The sequence below is a fragment of the Cavia porcellus genome, unplaced genomic scaffold (genome assembly GCF_034190915.1).
Source record: "Cavia porcellus strain 051 isolate PalLab524CR breed Dunkin Hartley unplaced genomic scaffold, mCavPor4.1 scaffold_21, whole genome shotgun sequence".
Classification (NCBI taxonomy): Eukaryota; Metazoa; Chordata; class Mammalia; order Rodentia; family Caviidae; genus Cavia; species Cavia porcellus.
In genome coordinates this window covers 10,172,982-10,187,584 of record NW_026947504.1, presented here as the reverse complement: position 1 = coordinate 10,187,584, position 14,603 = coordinate 10,172,982, and the positions used below count along the sequence as shown (strand labels likewise).

The following is a 14,603-nucleotide window of genomic DNA, read 5'->3' as shown; positions in this document are numbered from 1 at the left end:
ACACTATTGTTCCCATTTATAATAGAAAAATGGAACATTTATGGGGCTGGCAGAAATTATCCAGTTAGTAGTATAATGCTGCTTAAGAATAAATGGAATCAGGGGCTGGAGGTTTAGCTCAGCGGCATAAACACCTGCCTTGCAAGCAGGCAGTCGTGAGTTCAATCCCTGGTACCGATAAAAATGAAAAAGACCAAAAAAAAGAATAAATGGAATCAGTTAGGAATATAGCTCAGCAGCATAAGTGCCTGCCTGGCAAGCACAAGGTCATGAGTTCCATTCCCAGTACAAAAACAAAAAAATAATTCCAAAGAGTAAATGGGATCGTGTTCGTGTCTTGAAATTCTGTATCACTTTTGTTTTGGGAGACTTTTTGTTGTTATTCTTGTTGTTATATGCTTCTTTTGTTTTTTCTGTTTGTTTCTTCTGTTTTTTCTCTTTAAAATTAAAAACAAAAGAGTAAATGGGATGGCATTAAACCACGGTTCAAATCTTGACTTCCCTGTTTTTAGGTGCACGAGTTGCTTTAGCTTATACTCCATAAATAGCATCATACTACATCACACCTCAGAAGGTTGTGAAATGCCAATGAAATAAAGTTTGGGGTGGGGTTGTAACTCAGTGATAAGAGTGCTTGACTAACATGCACAAAGCCCAAGGGTTTTTTTAAAAAGTCAGTTTGTAAAATACTTAACAGAAACATTTGGTATAGCGCAAACACTAAAATAATAAATATTGTGGGATTCTTGCTCCTGAAAATGTAACTTCTCTTTGCCCTCGAGATACTGCTAAACCAGCAGCTAAAAAGAGGTGGACAAGCAGAGGTGAAGGCAGCAGCTTAAAAACATGAAAAGAAACACAAGAGGAGCCCACATAAGTTTACCTTGAAGAGATACAATGGCACACTTATAAGGACATGAATTATACTCAAGTTAATAATAATCACAGAAAAGATACACAGGTCATTAGTTCAAAATGTTTTGACACAGTTTACCTAGCATATTACACAGCTACTAAAAACCAATTTAGAGGATGGTTCACACTATAGAAAGACAATTATGAGCCACTGAATAGAAAAAGGTCATAAACTGGGTATGGTGGTGTATGCCTGTAACCCCAGCACTCATGAGACTGAGGCAAGAGGATCACTGTGAGTACAAGGCTAGCCTGGGCTACACAGTGAGTTCATGGACTGCCTGAAATACACAGTGAGACCCTGTCTCAAAATGAACAACAACAAAAAACGTTATAAATTGGGGCTGGGGATTTAGCTCAGTGGCATAAATAAGCGCCTGCCTTGCAAGTGTGTGGTCATGAGTTTGATCCCCGGTACTAATTTAAAAAAAATTTTATAAACCAAAATTACTATCTCTAATCAGTACTATTGGTATAATTTGTATTTTCTTTTTTTATTGATCAGTATTGTCTAAATTTTCTGTAATGAGCACATATTACCTGTATAATCAGAAAAAAATGCAAGTTTTTGGATTATTTGATTTTTTTTTTTAATGGCTATGTGAGGAGAAAGACACAGGCCTCAGAGGAAGTCAGAAGGGGCAGCCTACTGCTTTGGTGCTGATGGCTTCATGAACTTTGAGACTGGCAGCTTGAGGAGGTAAACAGAAGTCATTAATCTCATCCAGGACTCACGTGCATACTTCTAAAGTATGTCACTCCCGGAGACTCTGTAAGAGTACCTGGAAGACCCAAATCTCATATCCAGCTTCCTGACCTATCCCAAATAGGTTCGTAAGTCCCCAGATAACATTATAAATACATAACTATATCTGGAGCTGTTCAACTAACCCAAATAACATGCTCTCATTCCGTGTCCCCAAAATTTCTTAAAATATAAATCATTAACCTACTTCATTAAAAACAAATTTAATAGCATTCTCCCAGCTCAACGATGATAAAAAAAATAAAATAAAGAGAAACTTGAGGCTTGCATCAGGTCCCGTCAGAAAAGCAAAACTGAGCGCATAAATGTTCTTGCCAGTGCTGCTAAGCACGGAGCCGGACATTCTGTACCCGCTCTAGTTCTGCACAGGTCCCTTCACCTCGGGAACATAACACAGGAACTGTAACAGGAAAGGGGCCCTAGACAGTGTTGTTTATAAGACGTGACCACTCACAGCATGGACCTCTTGTTTCAGCAGTGATAGTCACCTCAAATCTAGGCGTCCTTGAGCCACAATTCTATTATTCCAGAAGTCTGTTTCAGGTCACTTCTACTAACAAAAGGCTTTGATTTCCTCAGAATCAAGATATCAGCTGGTCACCTCTTTGGCCCTTTGGCAAGGCAGCTGGGCGTGGAGGAGGGGCACAGTGAAAAAATGAGAGATGGAAACAGAAAAAGGAAAGAGAAGCAACAAGGGTACAAGCAAACACAGAGATGGCAGAGAATGCATTCTGTGTTTGGGTTGGAATTTCCTGTAACGCCACAAGGTCCTCAGTGAAAAAGAAAAGATTTCACATGAAGGCCCTAGGTATCTTCAAACCATCACCATTTCAGCACACAGAAAATCCACAAAATTCTAAAATGGTTAAAGCTGAAACCCTCATTTCAAATGCAATAATCCAAATCAGAGTATCACTGGAAAATTTTTTCCTTTGTATAAAGTTCCCTGGATGGGGGAGATAGTGTACTTGTTTATCATGCATAAGACCCAGGGTTCAATTCCCAGCATCACATATAGACACATAACACACACACACACACACACACACACACACACACACTCACCAAGAGACAGATTTCTGCAGAACAACACATTTACCTCCTGCATCTTGGGCTCTTCCTTCCCACTCTCAACCAGAAAATTACTCCAAAGCAAGCTCAGTACAAGGGAAGGGTCTACAGGCACCCTCAGGAATGAGTGTGACTATGACACTTGTGACACTAGCAAATCCGCCCGAGAGTGAAGAGCAAGGACAGTGCCAGTCCAAGCATCCTGGCACTAAAGTGCAGCATTCGGAAGAGTTGAAAATTGCTTGGATGCAACAAAGGAAAAGAATATGCAGCTTCATAAGAGCAAAGGATGAAGCAGGTAAGACAGCAGCACCCTTGGAGTCACGGTTCAGAAATTCTCAGGAAAAGGCTGGGAAAATGGAAAGGATAGAGATAACAGCTAAGGGGTGCAGGATTTTGTTGGGAAATGAGGAAAATGTTCTAAAATTAACTATGGAGACAGATGCAAAATTCTGTGAATATACCGACCAGCACTGAACTGTAGGCTGTAAATGGGTGAAGCATGCGATATGTGAATTGTATCTCAAATCCTAAGGAAGGATCTCCAAGGTCTCGGCCCACAACTGCCTGCACCCACATTGTCCCATGTGGGGAGCTCAGTAATATGTCTCATTGAGATGACACATTAAAAGAGAGAGATGAGTCACCCTTCTCCAGTCTGACATTTGACAAGTTTCTCATGTGAGATAACGATCAAAAAAAACACTTCAGTCACCTTACCTACAGAAACTCAGTTTTGAGAGCTTCAAAACACACCCTAACATTCAAAACTTAGATTTGTAAAAATAAGCAAATTTTAAGTTACCTTCATCTGGTAATCTTCATACATGAATTCAGCGCTGCTTCAAGCACAAAGCCCCAAGCCCTGGAGTGCTGTGACGGTGTAATGTTATGCTAGCCAAAAGAGGTGGAGGAGTTGAGAAACAAGCCAATATCATATCCCAAAAGAAACTGAGGCCAAAAGCGATCAGTTCCACTCCAATTTCCTATGCAATGGAGCAGAGCTACCCTGCTGGGGAACTTATTACAAGCATGCTAGCTACATAAGAGGAAACAGGATTTCTTTCCAGAGAGAAAGAGAAGCTCTAACTGGAGCTGGCATGGTAACGTGCTAACCTTGCACACTAAGCTCCAGCAGCTTTGGTCAGAGGGCCTGGAGATGGCAGCAAGGCCTGGCCAGCAGACATAGATACAGCAGGAAAAAAGACCTGCAGATGTTGAAGCATCCTGCCCCGGTATCTGCCCTGGCCTTTAGCTCCTAAAAAGCTATACTAGCCACAGTGGGAGTTGCACAACTGCTGGATACATTGCCCAAGGTAAGACTTGTATCAAACAGCTCTATGCTTTTTGGAAGATCAGCCCACAGGATTTCCTAAGAAGAAAAGGGCGGAGCAAAAGTTTCATTGGCCTCCTTGAGGTGACACCCTGGCATCTCACCAGCAATGCCTGTGGTCTGTTCTGTCACCCAGCCCTACCTAGTGGGTTGAGAACAAATGAGATCAGATCACAGATAGGCACTAACGGAGCAAAGACTGCCAGAAATCAGTGGCCTGAAGGTGCTGCCATGACAGAAGGAGCAAATCAACTTTTTCCGGGTTTGAAGCACTTCACACTCTGGGACCATCAGCCAGAGTTTCCCCAGACTCAGTATCCCTAGCTGTGCAAAGGCCAAGCCAGTTCACTATGCTTCCTGAATACTTTTCAAGGAAAAAAAGAATGTAAAATATAATTACAGTCTCTGATCCCAGATGCCTTTAACCCTGACAAGAGTGCCCAAGACTCTGGGGGAAAACTGCCCTGGGATTGACCAGGAGCATTTCTGGAGATTCCCCAACTCCCACAGAAGGGCCCTAGATCACAGGCTAAGCTCATGAAACAACTGAATTCCAGGTGCAAAGCCACACTAACCATCCCTGAAAACTTCACACTTCTGAAATGCACCCTAAACATTCCTTGACTTTGAGTAACTCAGACACCTTTCAGTCACCTGAGATGTCTCAACACTAGGTTAGATACCTTGACTGTGTACCTTAAAGTGGACAAAGGATTTGAGGCTAGGTTTATACAGAATCCCCTTTGGCCTGTTCAGATTTAATGCATGGTCTGAGGACCCCTTCTATGCAAATCACCTTGGGTCCATGCAGATATGAAATCCAGATTTCCAGGCCTTCCCCAGAGCTTATGTATCAGAATCTCCTTGAGTAGAAGAATCTACAGTGAGGGAGATTCTTACACAAAGAATCACATTCATTCATTCATTCATACAAATGATGTTTTAAAATTCTGCAAGAAACACTGATCAGTGTTACTCCATGGTAATCACAGTGGTTACAACTCAAGATGGCTGCAGTCATGTCAAGCTAAATCCACACAATCACCAACTAATAACAAGGACAATCTGGTAATGACAATAATGGCAGGTCCCAGTTATAAAGCACTTACCATGGGTCTGCTTACACTGCTAAGCACACTTACATCTATTCTTCATCTATTGTTCACAATAATATTATTAGGTAGTTATTAATTATCTACCTTGTACACAGGCCGCTTTCTTCAGTTTCACCTCCTAAAAGGTAAAAACAAATCTAAAGGCCTCTGGGCAAGTCCTAACCCAAACTGGCCAGGACCAAACCTCTGATTATCAGTTCACACTCTCTCCAATCCTCTCCTACCCATCTGCTACATGTCAGTACTCCCCATAGTTCTGGCCTCCATTCTCTTCTCTCACTCCATGTCAGTGTTTCAACATCTAGACTCACCTGGAGAGTTTTTGTCTTTTTTTTAAATTCCCCAGGCCCACATTGCAACCCAAACAAATTACTTCAGAATCTCCAGAAAGTGATTCTCTGGAGGCACACACCAGGCTCCTCGGGTGATTTCTTGTGGATTCATCCATTTGAGGCCCTCAAAGACCAGGTGGAGAGATGCAAGCTACACTCATATGCCCCATCTTGCTCCAGTTTCAGAGCTGAGCCTCCCACCACCTTGCAGGTGCCTTCACCCGCATACCCCATCAGAACAAATCAGCAGGAACGAATCTTACTTAATTTCCCCATCACACACCATGAGACTTCTGTGGTATACAGGTCAGCTGGCCTCCAAAGGCCTAACAAAGAAACGCTAAAGATACCCCTAACTCTGTCCTCCCAACTTACTCACCAAATGCTACTGACTCTATATTTTCCTCTCCATTCCCATCAGATCTCTGAAAATGTCACTGCACCTTGCATTCTACTCTATAATTTATCAGTTGTCTGCTTAAATATTCAAACAATAAAGCAGACTTTCAGGGAAGAGTACTCACTGGTACAGAGCAACCTGCCCAGGTAGCTACTTGTACCCTAGTCTGTAAAGCACACTCCCTCTCTTTCCCCCATGTGCCATGGCCAGATGGTGTCTACTCTCAAATATGTCCACCTTGGGACAGTTATGCAGAGAACAAATCTCACATCAATGGTAAAATATGGGATTATTTTAATACACATGCATTCCTCATTTAAGATCTGTTTAATGTCTGTTCTGACTTAAAACCTGCCACTCAGACTTATGATCCATCTTTTTTTGTATAGTTCTGTACACCTTACTTATAGAGCCTCATTATTTTCTTCTGGTATAGTATACCTTATTAATACAGCACTGTAGTTCTTGCTGATTATACTGTATGATACTGTAGTTTTATGTTGTTACACATTATAGTACTGCATGTAAGAGCTAAGCAAATAAAAACAAAATCATCAAGTTGAAGTCTCTTTTGATCACTTGTGTTGAATATTATAATGTACATACTATAACAGTTCCTCATTTAGTGACCAATTCATTTAATGACAACCCGTATCTTGTTACTAAATAGTTACTAAATGAAGGAATGTCTGTAATGACAAGTATTTTTCAATGTAATGACCATGATTCAAAGACTATTTGAAGGTATTTTAGAAAAAATTGCTAAACAAATCAAACTTGTGATTTCTCACTACTATAAACTTCTCTTGTAAAATAAATGCTTTTTAATTTTTTTTTTTCGTAGCAAATAAGCAGAGGTAAAGGTGAGGCAAAAAAATAACAGAGGTGATCTACCAATGACTCATCAAAAAGAACCTTCTTGTGCTTGATAAACCATTACCAACCTTTCCCAAAGACCTCTGTTATCTCTTCAATTACCCTGCCAACCTGCCAGCAACCATCATGTGCTGTGGACCACCTGTGTTTCTGCCTCCACCGTCTCCTCCTAGGAGAATAAATACCCAGAACATGAGATCAGCCTGCTGCATCCCAGAAACCCCACCAACGTAGCCTTCTGTACCAACAGACACTGTCACAGGCCCTGGAATATACTGTGGAGAACAAGTAGCATAATCTGTCCTCCATAGGAGAAAGTGCCAAGTTCTATGGGAGAAACAGGATGGAGTGATATCAGACAAAACACCCCCTTGCCTCACCATGAGGGCCAGGAATCCTAAGGCCCAAAGGGAGGCTTCCCACAGAGCAGGCATGTCAACAAGCCCAAGCCACAGGCAAAGACATCACCCCTCTCTGACACTGGCCAAGCCTCCTAAAATATGCAAGCATTGTACAAAGATAAAAATGTAAGAGGCCCATCACTAGGAACACAAACAAGTTCTTTAGGGTCCTATATTTCGGCAATGCTTAGATACTGCTGAGTTGCATTTTAGGGAATGATTTTGGTGGTGGTTTTTAATCCCCAAATTAGCATTTAAACTCGGGAGAAGGAAATGGAGAAAATCCTAAGTATTGTTACTTTACAAAATGTTCTATAATAAATTCAAACAGTGAAAATCATGATTTATAAAATTCAGTTCACCTACAACTTTTAAAAACACTTGTACGAAATATTTATTGAAATGAAGACTGTATATATAGTACCTTTTAGCTGAGCAATCCCATTTCTAAGAATTCAACCTACAAATCTATTCATTTATGTGTCCCAGAAATGCCAGGATGTTACTAGCACTAATGCTTATAGGGTAAAAAAAAAAATGCTTATATGGTAAAAAAAAAATCTAAATATTTACCATGAGGAAAGTAATTACATAAACTATGTCATACCCATACAAGGGATACAATACAAATTCGCAGGCGTTACCTCTGTAAATGCTAATGTAGAATGTCAAAAATAGGTTACAAAGTGTGAAACAATATATATGGCATCCTCTCAAAGTTACATATAGTTCTATATACATATACATAGTATATATATTTATATACGAATATCAACATGTAAACATATACAGACATTTTTTTCTGACACATGCATAAATTATAACCAAACAATATAGAAGAAACTGGTAAAATGTTGCCTCCAGTAGAACAGGAGATGCAGGGACAAGAATTATTAGAGGGATACATGCCTTTTTGTCTCTTTTGAATCCTGTACCACTTATAGGTATTATATATTTAGATCAGCTTTCAAAAGAGAAACATAGATATAAATCAAATTAAATGTTTTAATTTTATTTGTTCAACTGATATTCGTTGTCCACACCTGCCCTAAAGTGTAATAATGAGATACACAGTCAGAAATTTGCTATTTTTTTGTTTCCACCTACTTGATGGTGTCCTTGGCACAGAAACAGCCAGAGTTCAACTCAGCACCTGAAAATCTATCTAAAGTCTCACAGGAGGAGTGAGTTCATATTTTCTGAGGATTTCAATTAGCCTGGAGTAGGCTTAAAAGTAGATCTGACAGCAAGATCAGATGAAAGCTACCTGTGACGTCTTTACAAACCATACAAAGCAACGTTTATTTTGGCTTTTCCTGTGTGGCAGCAGCCAGAGTCAAAGTGTAGCTACTGGCTTGGCACAGAGAAGCCAGCAAGTTAACAAGGCATGGTCTAGAATTCCCAAGCCCCAAACCTTTGTCCATGGGCAAAGAAAACATACACACACACCACCAACCCCAGGAATCTCCTCTTTCTAAATATAGCACATAGAGCCTGGTCTCCCTCTGCAGCATTCTGTGCCTTCCAATGAAGGTGAACCGAGCCAGATATAAACATGCCGTGACAGCTTCTGGCCCACACTGCCAAGCTGTTTTCCTTACAATTTCCTCTCTTCCTCCACTCCGGATTTCTACAAAGATGTGTAAACCCCACTGACTCTCATTTGTAAAAATTCCTCTAGCCACTAATATTGCTTTTCTCACCCTAACAAACATGATTTCCTGCTGAGTCCCTATAATTTGAGTTTGGAACATACTATTAAATATGGGCACAGAACTGTCCACCTCCCATTTTACCTAGACGAACTTGCAGCTCAGAAAGGATGTCAGTTAGCATCAAGACCAATAGGGACACATCTAATTCACTGTAATCTCTCTCACTCATTCTGTCTCCCTCCTCCTCTCTATCTCCCTCCTTTCTTCCACCTTGATTCTTTTAGAATCAGTATCAGTCCTTAAACAAGAGGGCTGTCCAGGATGCTTTCAATTTGAGATAAAAGGTTAGGTTTTGAAAACATAATCTAACACATGCAAAGGAGCACCAGCAGCAACTTGCTACAGGGATATAAAAGACCTAAACAAAGGATGTCAAAAAGACTGTAAAAACTGAAGTCAGCAACAATTTCACATGAAAGAATCAATCCCATAGAAATGGTAAGACCCACACACAAAGGCAGGTGTGCAAACAATCACTACAATACTTTCTATAACTGGAAAAACTGAAATAATCCAAAAATTCACCAGTAGAGCCTGGGTAAATAAACCCATACAACAGAACCCTCTGAAATGATCAAAAGGACTGCAGTATGTACATGGAAGAATTCTAAGACCTAGTATTAGTGGAAAAATGAAACAGAGTAAGCCATATAGTATAATGCCATTTATGAAAACAAATTTGCAGAAAAGAGAAAGGAAAAAAGCAAAGCAAAATGATTAAGGAAAGGGAGTTCTGGGGCTACAGGCTTACCTCAGTAATATAGCACATGTCTAGCATGTGGAGGGGCCCTGAATTCCTCCCTGGCACAGGACAAAAGGAAGGGAAGGAGGACTGAAGGTGTTTTACTTTGTATTTACCTTTCTATGTTATGATTTTTTATGAGAATACATTCATGAACTGTCTGTATCATCTTGTCTTTGCACTAAAGATTAAGCCATTCATTTATAATGTCAATTTTCCACAAACCTAATCCTTCCCAAACCTTCTCTAGTTCAGAAAATACTGCCATCATTCACATAATCACTCAAGTCAAAGACGTTTTTATTTGGAGAGAGAGTGTAGAGACAGTCTGTAGCTGAGGCTGGCCTTGAACTCACAGTGATTCTCTTGCCTCAGCTTCCTGAGTGCTGGGCTCACAGGCATCCATCACCACACTGGGAAATTATTCTCGACTTTTCTCTCATAGTTTACATCCAAATTAATCATGTAGGGCTCCACTGACCAAAACACCCAGCATCTGAGCACCACCTCTGATGTCACCACCCCATTCCAAGATGCTCCTGCCTCTGACCTGACCTGTTTATTGTAACAGCCTCTTAACTGGTCTCCTTGCAAACATCTTTGCCCTACTACACCTAATTCTCCAACTTGCTGCCTGCAAGATCTTTCTAGAACACAAGATGGACCATATTATAACCTCCTAAGTCCACCTATCACACTTAGAATGAAACTCAAGTTCTTTCTGGAACTCAAATCTCCATGACCTGGCCCCTAGACTCTTTCTTCATCCATTTGCTATCATTCTGCTCTAGCCACAGCTGGCCTCGCTGCTGACCTATAAACATCCCCAAAATCCCTTCCTCCAATCTAAGGCTTTGGAAAGTATGGTAAGAGCTTGACAGGGGCTGCATATTGGTTGCCTTAAAGCATTCTTCAGTGGCAAAAAGTACACGTAAGTTGAAACATACTGGGTTATAATTTTAAAAATTAAACACCAAGCTCAATTAGAAATTTTAATGTAGAAAACTCATTCTGGCTGTTAGCTTCATATTGGCATTATACCGTTGGCTAATTTTCTGAATGGCCCTGACAGAGTAACAAAAACCTCTTCATCAGTGGCTTTTCCAATAGCTCAGTAGTCATAATGTTCACTAATGGGTTCTCATTTTGTCACTTCAGAGATCAGAAGCATACACTGGTCAGAATCAGTGAGCCCCATCTGTGGGTTCTGCCCAAAGGGATGCTGACTAGCTAAATGGACAAAAACTTGAACCACAGTCTCCTAAGAATCACTTTCCTAAGTCCTGAAATTCTAAATATGATAGGTCAACTACGCTGGAGGCTGTAACAAATGAAAAAAAAAAAGTCTTCAGAAGAAAACAAAGAAAGAAAATATACTAAGTGCTTTTCATTTACTAAGTGCTTTCATTTAATCCACAAAAGTCTGGAAGTTTTATGGGACAAACTAAAAGGACATACATATCTGAATACATATTTCAACATATGGCTAATAAATGCCACGATAAAATACTCAAAATCATTAGTCATCAAAGAAATGCAAGTTAAACCACAGTATATAAGAAAAACTACATGATACTGTAATGGTGAGTTTAGATACCACTGATGGCTACAATCAAAAAGAAAGATAATAACAAACGTTGGGAAAGATGCAGAGAAACTGGAACTCTCAGATAGTGCCTGCAAGTAAGGTATATAAAATGGTGCTTCTGCTGTGGAAGACACCCTCAAAAGTTTCTAAAGGTTAAACATCAGTTTCATTTAAGCCCAATTTTAAATAAAGATTAAACATAAATTTCCATATAACTTAAGAACTGTCCTTTTAGATAAGAAACGAAATTAGAAGTGAAAACATAAACCCACACAAAGATATGTATGTAAATGTTCATAGCAGCATTACTCATAAGAGCCAAAAACTAAAAACAACCCAAACATCCATCAGCTGGTGAATGGATAAACAACTTATGGTTTGCAAAATAAAATACTATTCAGCAGTATAAAGTTCTACTACTGTTCCGTGCTACAAACAAACAAATCTCAAGACCACCATGCCAAGGGAAAGAGGTCAGGTGTGACAGATGCCATTCTATATGATTCCATTTAGCTTAAATGTTTCGAAAAGATGAATCTATTCATACCAAAAAAATAAGACAGAAAATTGATATGTCAATCCTAAGTGTTACTGATCATTCTGAGGAGGGGAAAAAAAGAGATGAAAAAGCAAAACGTCTTCATATTTATATTATATTAAGTCAAATAAGCCAGATACAAACGTATAATACATATTGTATGACTCTACTTATATGACATGCCTTGAACAGAAAATTGCATAGACAAAGTAGAATAGAGATTATCAGGGTCTGGAGAAGGCAATAATGGAAAGTTGTTGTTTCATATGAGAAGTTTCAGTTTGGAATGATGAGAAGTATATTAATATGTAAAAAGTATATTAATTATTTAAGCCATAGTCAGTGGGTCAAATGATACAAATCGGATACAATATATTTAATCTAACCAAAAATAGAAAAAAGTTGAGGGATATTTTTGAAGCAAGTTATATAATAACTATAAATCTTGGTTAGGTTCATTTTGCTGTTGTTTATATTTTTATGAGTGTTATGGCTTGTGCTTAGATGCCCCCCAAAGTCTCATTCCGTCATAGGTATGGTTTTTTCAGAGGTGGCTGGATCTAGAGTGTGTAGCACTGGAATTGATTCAAGGTGCAATGCTAGGGTCAAGGGCACTGGGCTTAAGGGTGTGAATGGTACCTGCCCTCAGTAGTATGCATGAGATATAATGCATAGAAAAAGCTGTGATTATCTCTTTTTACTTTGCCACCTTCTGCTCACCATGAACTGTTTCTCCTCCGCAATGCTTATCTTCCATGCCATCCTGCATTTGAGCCAGCCAATTATGGACTGAAACCTCTACAAACTGTGATCTAAATAAACCTTTCCGCCTTTAACTTGGTGTGTTGGGTATTTTATCCTAAAAACAAGAAAAATAACTAAGACATCACCATCTATAAATAATTAGGAAAAGCCTTTTTTCCCTTTTATTCACAAGGCACTAAAGCAAATCAAGGGAATTGGGAGAAACTTGCTGCTACCTTCCTGCATTTGTATTTGTCCCATCAGGATTTTGTGACTAATATAATTACTCCTAAACAAAGCAAGCTAGTATTGACCATTCTTAGAGTTTAGGTTATTCAGGAAGCACTCATTTCACTGCTACAAAAAAAGCTTATACTAAATCTTAAAGAAGGACAAAAAACTGACAAGCTTTAAAGTATACAACAGTTAATAATAACTTTTTTACTCCTGTTTTAATGAGTAAAGTAGATGAATCATTTACCTTACCAAATCACATCAGAAACAGGTTTCTGGCCTCCTTGTTCAATGTTTTAATACCCACATAAAAGAGAATCATTGATAATCACTCAGTGCTATCCCAAAAAGAAAGCACTGCTTTACTAAGCCAAGACGTAATCACTGCCCTCATCTGTTCCTCCAGCCTAGAAGATTCCTTCAGTCTAAGAATGTGTGAAAAAATACAAAAAAAAAAAAAAACTTTAGCACACAATACAAAATATAAGCTAATCTTTGCTACCAGGGCTCACAGTCTGAAAACCACTAGGACAATATATTCACTTAATCCAGCACTCTGTCACGTTTCTCCTTTCTGGAATCTAAATCTAAGAAAATACCTGCATCTTCACCACCAGTATTTTTGCTGAAGGCACTGAAGTAATGTTAAGTGGAGATCCTGCAATCCACTGCCAAGTTCAAAATTTGGTTACACAACTTCCTAGCTGTATGTCATTACACAAGTTACCACACACATAAAATGCAGAAAGAGTAGTACAGTCAGAGCTCCTGTGTGCAGTTCTGTATTCTAGGATTCAACCAACTAGAAGGGAAAATATTTTTTCAAATGCATGTGTTCATTTTTTCCCTTATCATTATTCCCTAAGCAACACAGTGTAACAATTATTTATACACTACTGACATTGTGTTAGGTATTATAAGTACTTGTGATAATTTAAGTTGTTCAGGAGGATAAATATAAGTTACTTGCAAATATTTTATATATATATATATATATATATATATATGATACTTATGAGCATATGAGGTTTTCAGATGTCCAAAGGAAGTCTTACAACCAATGCTCCATGAATACTGAGGGTCAACTATATTTATCTTACAGCATGCTGGTATGGAAAAGTAAGACAACGTGGGTACTTATCATAGGACTTGGAACTTGGTAAATGCTCAATAAAATAAAAACATGCTGGCATTCTAAATAGTGTTCCTATTAAAATTAACCTAGGAGTGGGATAATAAGGCAAAGGACAGAGGTCTCAAAAGTACTAACCTCCGAAAATTCAATGAAAAAGGCACATATTCCCAAAAGTTTCACAGAAAGTATGGGTTCAACTACAGAAACACAAATAAATTAATTTCATTTAGTAATTTTTTAAAATGGCACCAAGCAAGACTCAGACACAAAGTATGTCTTGGTTTGGTGTCACACACCTTGACCCAACTTTACAACACACTCAGAAAAGGCCAGACTCTCGGCCTTGCTTTTGTTACTCCCTGTGCACCCATCAATGCATCATAAACTAAAATGAATCCATTCCCCTCTCATGGGCTGAAAACATCACGGGGCACCCAGGTTTCTCCAGGTCAGTGATAGCAAACCTTTTAGAGCCTTCAATGATAACAAACAGCCTGCTGTAGCATGCATGCCACAGTTCACTGCCACTGCCCCAGTACACAGTTTCATCTTTGGGCCCTCACCTCTACTTACACTGCCTTAATGAGAAGGAGAACAATTTCCCCACCTGAAATTCCAATCAAGAACCCTGTGCCTCAAGGGTCCTGTGTCCACCAATACCCAGGAAAAAATTATTAAAACTGTATTTCTAATGTCTA

General features: G+C 39.2%; 1 protein-coding gene across 5 annotated transcripts in view; it reads right to left on the bottom strand.

Moving 5' to 3' along the window:
* Arhgap26 (Rho GTPase activating protein 26) overlaps positions 1-14,603 on the bottom strand; it is a 410,930-nt gene that overhangs the window by 391,562 nt on the left and 4,765 nt on the right. The window contains exon 1 of one of the 5 annotated variants that reach the window (XM_063232290.1): positions 3,558-13,685. The exons of the other annotated variants lie outside the window; for them this stretch is intronic. The gene's annotated coding sequence lies outside the window, so the exon portion shown is untranslated. Of the gene's footprint in view, positions 1-3,557; positions 13,686-14,603 lie in introns of those variants that run through there. 5 annotated transcript variants of the gene reach the window in all.